The sequence below is a fragment of the Colobus angolensis genome, unplaced genomic scaffold (genome assembly GCF_000951035.1).
Source record: "Colobus angolensis palliatus isolate OR3802 unplaced genomic scaffold, Cang.pa_1.0 Scaffold449, whole genome shotgun sequence".
Lineage (NCBI taxonomy): Eukaryota > Metazoa > Chordata > Mammalia > Primates > Cercopithecidae > Colobus > Colobus angolensis.
In genome coordinates this window covers 532,666-542,067 of record NW_012117921.1, presented here as the reverse complement: position 1 = coordinate 542,067, position 9,402 = coordinate 532,666, and positions in this window count along the sequence as shown.

The window sequence follows — 9,402 nt, the reverse complement described above, 5'->3', positions numbered from 1 at the left end:
ATTCAGAAATAAATAAAGAGTGTTCTATCCTCAAGGAATTCGCAGTCTGGTAAAGGAGAGAGACATTGGTTGCAGAAATAACAATGGCTTTGATTGCACCATTGTACTCCAGCCTGGGCGATGGAGTGAGACTTAGTCTCAAAAAAAAAAAAAAAAAAAAAAAAAAATCTTCTTGGCTTAGACCACTCTGTGAAACACTAGAGATTCAGAAATAAATAAAGAGTGTTCTATCCTCAAGGAATTCACAGCCTGGTAAAGGAGAGAGACATTGGTTGCAGAAATAACAATGGCTTTGAAGTGGGCTTTGGTATCTGCATTTCACAGATGTGGTAGAGATTATCCCAGAGATTGTAAACAGCTGCCCAGATGACGTGCTCCTTCCACCTCCCTCCACTGCCCTTCCTCAGCCCCTGCAGTACCTGGTTTGCAAGCCTCATAAACTGAGTTGGGCCTCACTGCTAGGTTCATAGCTGTGAATGAAAATATGAACATGAAATGTCTGCTGCATCAGGAACTTGCTGGAACCCACTCTTGCCTGGTCAGCTCTCCCCCTTCCCTTCCATGCAGCAGCAGGCACCTCGGGGCCACCCCTGCTGCTTCAGACTCAAGTGCTCATTTACAGTCACGGGGTTCAGCCAATCTTGTTTCTAAGGTGATTCCAAACTCTACTCCCCAACCTCCACCCCTGGGTGTTCCTGGGCTGCAGAGGGCCTCCAGAGAGGCTTCAGGACATCCCGCTGACTGTCCCACTGTAACCACTAAGGGTTGAGCCTCCTCGCCAGCGAGGTGCCTAAGCCCCTTGTACCCTGGCTCTGACTTCTCTGCATACTCTGCAATCTTGCTACTAGACCAAGGACCCATTTTCCCTGAGGGCACCTCCTCCCTCAAGCCCCTGTGCCTGAGTCTGTCCACGTTCCCTCTGTTTGGACTTCCTTCCTTCCAGCTCCCTGCAGCAGCACCAGTTCCAGTTTCAGTCACTGCGCCTTGGGCAAACTCCTTTACCCGGCTGAGACCTTGATGCTTCTGTCCCTACAATGAAGGTGGGCCCTGGATGCCCTCAGTGTCTCCTTCTTGCTCCTGGATTTTACATAAACGTGTCTGCTGTCACTTTCTTGTTTTATAATCCCCCCTGTTCTTCTTTCAAACATGCCTCAAACTCCCTTCCTCCAGGAAGCCTTCCTTGATCAGCCCTGTGAATACTCCCATATGTGCTCAGTTCTGTGGTAGCAGGTGGGCCTATGCCAATGCTGGTGCCAAGGGGTCCACAGGGGCCTTAGTGCCCTCATAACCTCCATTGCGTGAAAGGCCACCCGAATACCTACAACCTAAGTAAAAACCAGAGCTTAGCATAGAAACAGTGACCACTTCTCAGTCAATTTCCCAAGCATTCTCCCAACCCCCAACCAGACTTACCCCAAGCCAGACAGTCTAGAAATTCTAGCTGTCTAGAGTCTACACTCTTTTTTTTTTTTTTTGGAGACAGAGTCTCGCTCTGTCACCCAGGCTGGAGTGTGGTGGTGTTATCTTGGCTCACTGCCACCTCCATCTCCTGGATTGAAGCAATTCTTCTGCCTCAGCCTCTCAAGTAGGTGGGACTTACAGGCACCCGCCAACACACCCGGCTAATTTTTTGTATTTTAGTAGAGATGGGGTTTCACTATGTTGCCCAGGCTAGTCTTGAACTCCTTAGCTCAGGCAGTTCACCCGCCTTGGCCTCCCAAAGTGAAAGGATTACAGGCATGAGCCACCACACCCAGCCTAGTCTACACTCTTGTATCTAGGTTTTCAGTGTCTTAAGTCTTTTTGAGGTTTAAGTTGTAAGCTGCCTGGGTTGAAAAGGGCCATGCTTTCTAATTCCTGACTGTGACCTCCCCCAGTGGCTTTGTCAGGGTAATGACACCACTTGGTGACCAAGTAATTTTTAAAATAATTATTTGGGTTTTTGTTTGTTTGTTTTCATTTTTTGAGATGAAGTTTCACTCTTGTTGCCTAGGCTGGAATGCAATGGTACGATCTCAGCTCACTGTAACCTCCGCCTCCCAGGTTCAAGCAATTCTCCTCCCTCAGCCTCCCAAGTAGCTGGGATTACAGGTGCGTGTCACCACGCCTGGCTAATTTTGCATTTTTTGTAGAAACAGGGTTTCACCATGTTGGTCAGCCTGGTCTCGAACTCCTGACCTCAAGTGATCCACCTGCCTCAGCCTCCCAAAGTGCTGCAATTATAGGCATGAGCCACTGCACCTGGCTAATGTTTTTAGTAATTACGAAAATGCTTTCATGCCCAGTAGCCCTTGTTGCCACACCTTCTGTGAGGGAGACAGAGCACGCACGATTTCCCCAATTCAGTGGATGGGGAAACTGAGGCTTTGGGATTTTGAACTCCTTGCACATGGTTGGTTAAGTGGCAACACTTGGCCTCCTATCAGGCACACCCCTGCCCCAACGCTGTGCACCACAGGTCAGTGACTCTGAACTGCTTTATTTGCCAGCTCAGGTTTTAATCCGTTTCAGCATTGGGGCAGTGAGCAGTGGCCCCAGGGCTGGCAGGAGAGCCAGAATAAGCAGATTTGACTTCTAATCTGACTCACCCAACTGGTTCAGAATGCAGCCAAGCGGGGAAATTTGGGTGAGCTCCTCCTCTTCCCCTCCCTTTCTTGCTCTCACAGTTGTCCTCTAGCCCCTCTCTCTACCCTCCCCCGCCCCCCCCATGTTGGGGCGGGGTCCTAGGAGGATGTGAGCCCAGGGACACGCGGATGTTTTTCTCCTCAGCATTGTTCTCCCATGCCCATTGTATGGGCTGAGAGCAGCACATCACCAAGTCGCCTGGCAAGCTCTCAGCAGAGCTGGGGAATGTTTCCGGAGTGGACTAACCCATTACCAGTGGCCGAAACTTTTTAAAAGCTCTGGCATTTCTTTGGATGGCCAGACTGGGAGAGCCAAAGAGAAGGAAGGACTTGGAAACTCCTGACTTTGAGGCTAAAGGTCCCAGGGACCTTGGCAGAACCGTAGTTTGCCAAGAGGCCGTTCAGACTGGGCCTGCCACCCAGTGAGGGATCTGGGAATGTCACGTGGAGGGGAAATGGCAGGTGGGGCAGTGGATGGAGGGCTCAGCTGGACGTGTGGAGGGAGTCAAAATTGTATTATATTTTGTTTACAACACCTGACCCCAACTTGGAACTTGGGATGGCTCACACCTGAGTATGGGAAAGGACCTAGTCACCTTTGAAAGCTTCACTGAGCTCCCCCCAGAGGAAGTGGAAAGTCAGAATTGTTTTGGAGCAGGTCAGTGTTGGCCAGTGGGTGAGCAATGCTCAGCGCTCCCAGCAATTTCCTCCCAGAGAAAGTATTCCTCTATGCGTCCCTCTCTTTACCACTAGACTGGGGGTGCCATCTCTCTGAGGTGCTTTGCGTACATTTCCTCATGGTTTGATTGGTCTTGTGAGGATCAACTCACAGCAAGACCAATAAGCTTGTGTAGTAACCCATTTCTTATAGATGAGGAAACTGAGTTTCACCGAGGCTGAGATGGCTCCAGACCACACAACTACTTTGTGGCAGAGCTGGGACTGGAACCCAGGTCTATGACACTCCAAAGTCCATGTTCCACAACAGAATTTCTCAAGCATTCATGTGCATAAGTGATGACTGGGGTGCCAGCTGAGAGTGCAGATTTCTGAGCCCTGTCCCCTCTTCCTCATCCTAATTCAACAAATCAGAGTTGGGGGCAGGGATCTGTATCTTTGACAAATAACAGGTGACTCGGAAGCTGCTGGGGCACAGGTTGAGAAACACTGCCTTGGGGCTCTGTTGCTTTTTGAGACAGAGTCTTGCTCTTGTCACCCAGGCTGGAGTGCAGTGGCATGATCTTGGCTCACTGCAACCTCCATCTCCCAGGTTCAAGCAATTCTCCTGCCTCAGCCTCCCAATTAGCTGGGATTACAGGCATGTGCTACCACGCCTGGCTAATTTTTTGTTTTTATTCTCCAATTTAAAACTTTTAATTAAAAAGTAAACTTTAATGTCAAAAATTCAAATTTGGGGAGGGCAGAAGTATCACACACAAGGCTGTCACGTCACACTTGGAAGGTTGCACAGCAGGCTGGGCAAAGGCGCTCCTCACATCCCAGACGATGTGGCCAGGCAGAGGCGCTCCTCACTTCCCAGACGGTGGGCAGCCGGGCAGAGGCGCTCCTCACTTCCCAGACAGGGCGGCAGCCAGGCAGAGGCACTCCTCACTTCCCAGACACTGGGCAGCCGGGCAGAGGCGCTCCTCACTTCCCAGACAGGGCGGCAGCCAGGCAGAGGCACTCCTCACTTCCTAGACGGTGGGCAGCCGGGCAGAGGCGCTCACTTCCCAGACAGGGCGGCAGCCAGGCAGAGGCACTCCTCACTTCCTAGACGGTGGGCAGCCGGGCAGAGGCGCTCCTCACTTCCCAGACAGGGTGGCGACCAGGCAGAGGCGCTCCTCACTTCCCAGACGGTGGGCAGCTGGGCAGAGGCGCTCCTCACTTCCCAGACGGTGGGCAGCTGGGCAGAGGTGCTCCTCACTTCCCAGACAGGGTGGCGGCCAGAGAGAGGCACTCCTCATTTGATGCCTGGCCAATTTTTGTATTTTTAGTAGAGATGGGGTTGCACCATGTTGACCAGGCTGGTCTTGAACTCCTGACCTCAGGTGATCCGGCTGCCTCAGCTTCCAAAGTGCTAAGATTACAGGCGTGAGCCACTGCACCCACCCGGGACTCTGTTTTATGACTTCAGCCAAAAGAGCAACAACCTGGTCTGAAAACACAGGCGCAGCCCAGGGCCCTGCTGAGCCCTCAAGGGGTGGCCCTCACCCCTCACTCCACCTTCACCTATGGAGTGAAACCCAGAAGCAGCCCAGTCTCTCAGAAGGCAAAGGGCCCATCTTCTGCCTAGAAAATCTCCCATTGCACTTTATAACATTTTCAGCCCCCAAAAGAGAAACCTGAAACACACCGGAACATTTATTCATCCCTCAGAGGTTTATGGGCCCCTTGCCCTGAGTAAGGGGTTGGGACAGATACCACTCAGGTGGGTAAAGCAAGTTTCTCAGAGATGGGTGCATCAGAACCCTCCTGCTTCAGAATTATCTGAGGGTTTGCTAAGAATGCAGAGTCCTGGACCCTATCCAGACCTCCAAAGTCAGAATCCCTGGGGGATGAACTCTGGGAATCTGCATTTTAAATACTCTCCTCAAGCAATTTTGTAGCAAGTAGAAGTTTGAGAAGTGGTTTCCTGAGAGTCTGGGAAGAAAAGGAACTGGGAACGCTGTAGCTTTGGGTCCTGCGGGTTAAAGACCCTGGTAAGACACCCAAACTACATTTGTCAGCCAGGAATCCCTGGGGTGCAGCTGTGGATTTGTGAAAGGAGAGCTGTACATGGCATGTGGGGGTCTGGGTTTGAATCCTGGCTTGGCTACTCTGTGATTCTGGGCCAGTGACTTAACCTCACGGAGCTCAATTCCTCACATGCCAAATGGGATACTCTAGTCCACCTCCCAGCATCACCACGAGGACCTAGTGACATGCCGCAGCTCCAAATGAACAGCGTCGGCTTGTGCTGGAAAGAGCTCATTCTGCACGATGTGGCTCTAGGCAATGCCATCAATGGGCTCCTAGTAGCCTGGAGCTGGAGCAGACCCACTTCACTCTGCTGGGGAGCCAAGGGCTGGGGTGGGGTGGCTGGTTAGAGTTCAAAATCAGACTCTGGACTCATGGGGTGGCCCAGGGTACCCAAAGAGGGTCAGAGCTCAAGTTGTACCTCACAAGACCCTGAAGAGGACAGTATAGCCCTGGCAGGATAGCCTTGTGGTTAAGGGCATAGGCTCTAGAGCCAGAGGGCTCAAATCCTGGCTAGAGTACTTGCTAGCTGAGCGACCTTGGGCCACTTACTTCACCTCTCTGTGCCTCAGTTTTCTTATGTGTAATATGGAGATATAAAAAACATACCCACTTCCCTGACACAGGGGAAAAGCCCTCAAAATATGTCACACATATTAAGTACTAGGTAAATATTAGCCATTATTGACTATTAATGGAAAGATTTTATGCATGGGGAGTCTTTTAATAGTTGACTTCATAGTTGTCTGTGTCTGTGCAGGGCTGTGTGCCCTCCACGTCCAAGTTTCTCCCTGGCTGTCTTAATCTGGAGATGATGCCGAAAATGGAGCCAGATGTCCAAGTCTTCCAGCTGGGATTTATCCTCTTGGTAAATCTGCTAGGATATAAGGATGAGGATGAAAGCAACGGCAGCCAGATTAGGAAGCATCTTTATAGTATCTCTTAAACCAAGGCTTAAGAGAAAGCATAGATGGATATAAAAGGAATTCAACACCTGCTCTTCTCTTTTTTTTTTTTTGAGGCAGAGCCTCACTCGATTGCCCAGGCTGGAGTGCAGTAGCGAAATCCCGTCTCACTGCAGCTTTGACATCCCGGGCTCAAGCCATCCTCCCACCTCAGCCTCTTGAGTAGTTACAACTACAGGTGTGCCCCAGCATGCCTGGCTAATTATTTTACTACTTGTAGAGATGGGATCTCAATATATTGCTCAGGTTACTCCCTAACTCCTGGGCTCAAGGAATCCTTTTGCCTTGGCCTCCCACAGTGCTGGGATTACAGGTATGAGCCACTGCACACGGCTTGCTCTTCTCTTCCATTTCCTTTAGGTTCAGCCAGGCATTGTGGCTCACACCTGTAATCCCAGCACTTTGGGAGGCCAAGGCGGGTACAGCACTTGAGGTTGGTTCAAGGCCAGCCTGGCCAACATGGTGAAACCCCACCTCTACTAAAAATACAAAAATTAGCCAAGTGTGGTGGTACACACCTGTAATCCCAGCTACTCGGGAGGCTGAGGCAGGAGAATCGCTTGAGCCCAGGAGGCGGAGGTGGCAGTGAGCCGAGATCATGCCACTGTGCTCACTCCAGCCTGGCTGACAGAGCGAGACTCCATCTCAAAAAAAAAAAAAAAAGCACTACACAGTGTAAGCTGTATGTCATCTTTCCCTGAGGGTAGAAGCAGGCATCACCTGCCTTCTCTGTTTCACTGTGAGGGCTGTGACCAGGAGCCAAAGGTTTCTTACTAAAAGGAGGAATGGTTCCATGGGGCACACAAGTGAATAAAACCCTTTCTGTGTGTGGAGAACTACCTGTCTTCCCAAAATACCATTAGAGTTTGGGAATTCTGGTGTCACTTACTCTAACAGATATAGATGTTAGGCAAAAGGCAATGAACTTAACAAACATTACCTATATTTTAAAACTTTTTAAAAGTTAAGAGACATTTATTAAAACTTTTGGAAGCCAGGCACAGAGGCTCACGCCTATAATCCCAGCACTTTGAGAGGCCGAGGCAGGTGGATCACCTGAGGTCAGGAGTTCAAGACCAGTCTGGCCAACATGGTAAAACCCCGTCTCTACTAAAAATACAAAAATTAGCTGGGCGTGGTGGCGCGTGCCTGTAATCCCAACTATTTGGGAGGCTGCAGCAGGAGAATCCCTTGAACCAGGGAGTCAGAAGTTGCAGTGAGCTGAGATGATGCCACTGCACTGCAGCCTGGCAACAGAGCGAGACTCCATCTCAAAAACAAACACAAAACAAAACAAAACAAAAAACCCCAGTATTTCCTTTAGGTTCAACTTCCATGTGGACTGGGGGCAGGGCTTGGGTAAGAGATGGGTGCAGGCAGTCTGTGAATTACGGGATCTTTGCATGCTGAGAAACTGGGAAGGAATGGGATTCTTTGCCAGCTATGCTCTTCTCCATGAATCTGCTAAAAGGCAAGGAACCATCTCAAATCCTCTGAGAGGAAAGGAGACAGATTGGGGTTGGGCCCTGCTTCAGTCACTCTCCTGCTCCTGTCTCCTCCCCTCCTGCCCAATTTTCTTCTGGACAGGTGCAGGCAAGAAGACTTGGAAGGTTCCCAGGAGGGAGTGGAAGTGTCAGGACAAACGTGTTACCTGGGCTCCCAGCCCCACTTTCTCCAAGATTACTGATGGGATGTGAGAAAAAGCCCTCTCCTGCCCCTCTCCTGAGGCCAACCAGCCGTCCCGAGAGCCCCTTCTCCTCCAGCTAGACCTCTGGGGGTTGGTCGGTACCCATCCTTGGTTTGGAAGATGCAGCTCTGTCTGAAGGATGCTGCTGAGTCGAGGGCCCCCTGAGTGGAGAACAAGCACTGCAGCACATCTGGCAGAACACCCTGAAAACAGTGATGCACAGAAAGGAGACACCGTGGTGAAGAGAGGCCTGTGGCCAACTCGGACTCTCATAACCCAGCCATCTCACAGAAGGTGGAGGAAGCAACGAGGGCTTGTGGTCATTCAGCCTGCATTTGCCAGCACGCGGCACACCCCATGAGTCAAGGCGGGGGCCATCCCAGGTGGCAAAGGGACAAGAAGACAAGGTCCACACCCACCGGGAATCCAGGTCATTGGGAAACAGTTGGCTACATGGGCACAAAGGAAGGAGCTGCTGATTCTATCTAGAAGGGGGTGACACACGAGCTGCACAGTGGAGGCTAGTTCACATTTCTGCAGGACAGAGGAGAATAACCAAGGGGCCATGTTCAGAAACCACCGATCCTGCTGTGCTGGGGGAGGTTGGGAAATGATAGGGGAGGAGGATGGAAATGCATTGAAGACACTGAGCTTGGTCCTCTGCACCATGTGGAGAAGGGCAGCATCCATTATTTTTTTGCTGATTATTAGAATTGATATGTTTATCATACAAAAATTGAGGGAGAAACAGAAATAGGATAAAGAAAATTAAAATCACTCATATGCCAACTACCTATAAATAACCACTGCTAGTTAATATTTTAATGCTTTTGTAAACCAAGAATTTTCTAGGGCAGGTGTCAATTAATTTAGAGGTTTATTTTCACCAGGTTAAGGATGCATGCCCAGAAGACAGGTCTGTGCCTGTCTCCAAAGATGATTTTGAGGGCTTCAATATTTAAAGAAGAAAGGGTGGATGTTGGCAAAAGAGGAAGAAATTTTTAAAAGGCATGGGGAGATAAGAGGCAAATGGTTGCATTCTTTTGAGTCTTTGATCAGCGCTTCACGTGTGAGAGGTGGGTAGAGGACTAGTCACCTATGCACTCATCTAGCTCAGTGAATCTGCGTTTTTACGTAAGATAAAATAAACATAGGGGCCAGTATGGTGGCTCAAGCCTGTAATCCTAGCACTTTGGGAGGCCAAGGCAGGTAGATCATTTGAGCTCAGGAGTTCGAGACCAGCCTGAGCAACCTGGCAAAACCTAATTTCTACAAAATATGCAAAACTTATCTGGGCATAATGACACATGCCTGTGGTCCCAGCTACTTGGGAGGCTGAGGTAGGAGGATCACCTGAGCCCAGCAAGATGGAAGCTGCAGTGAGCTCTGA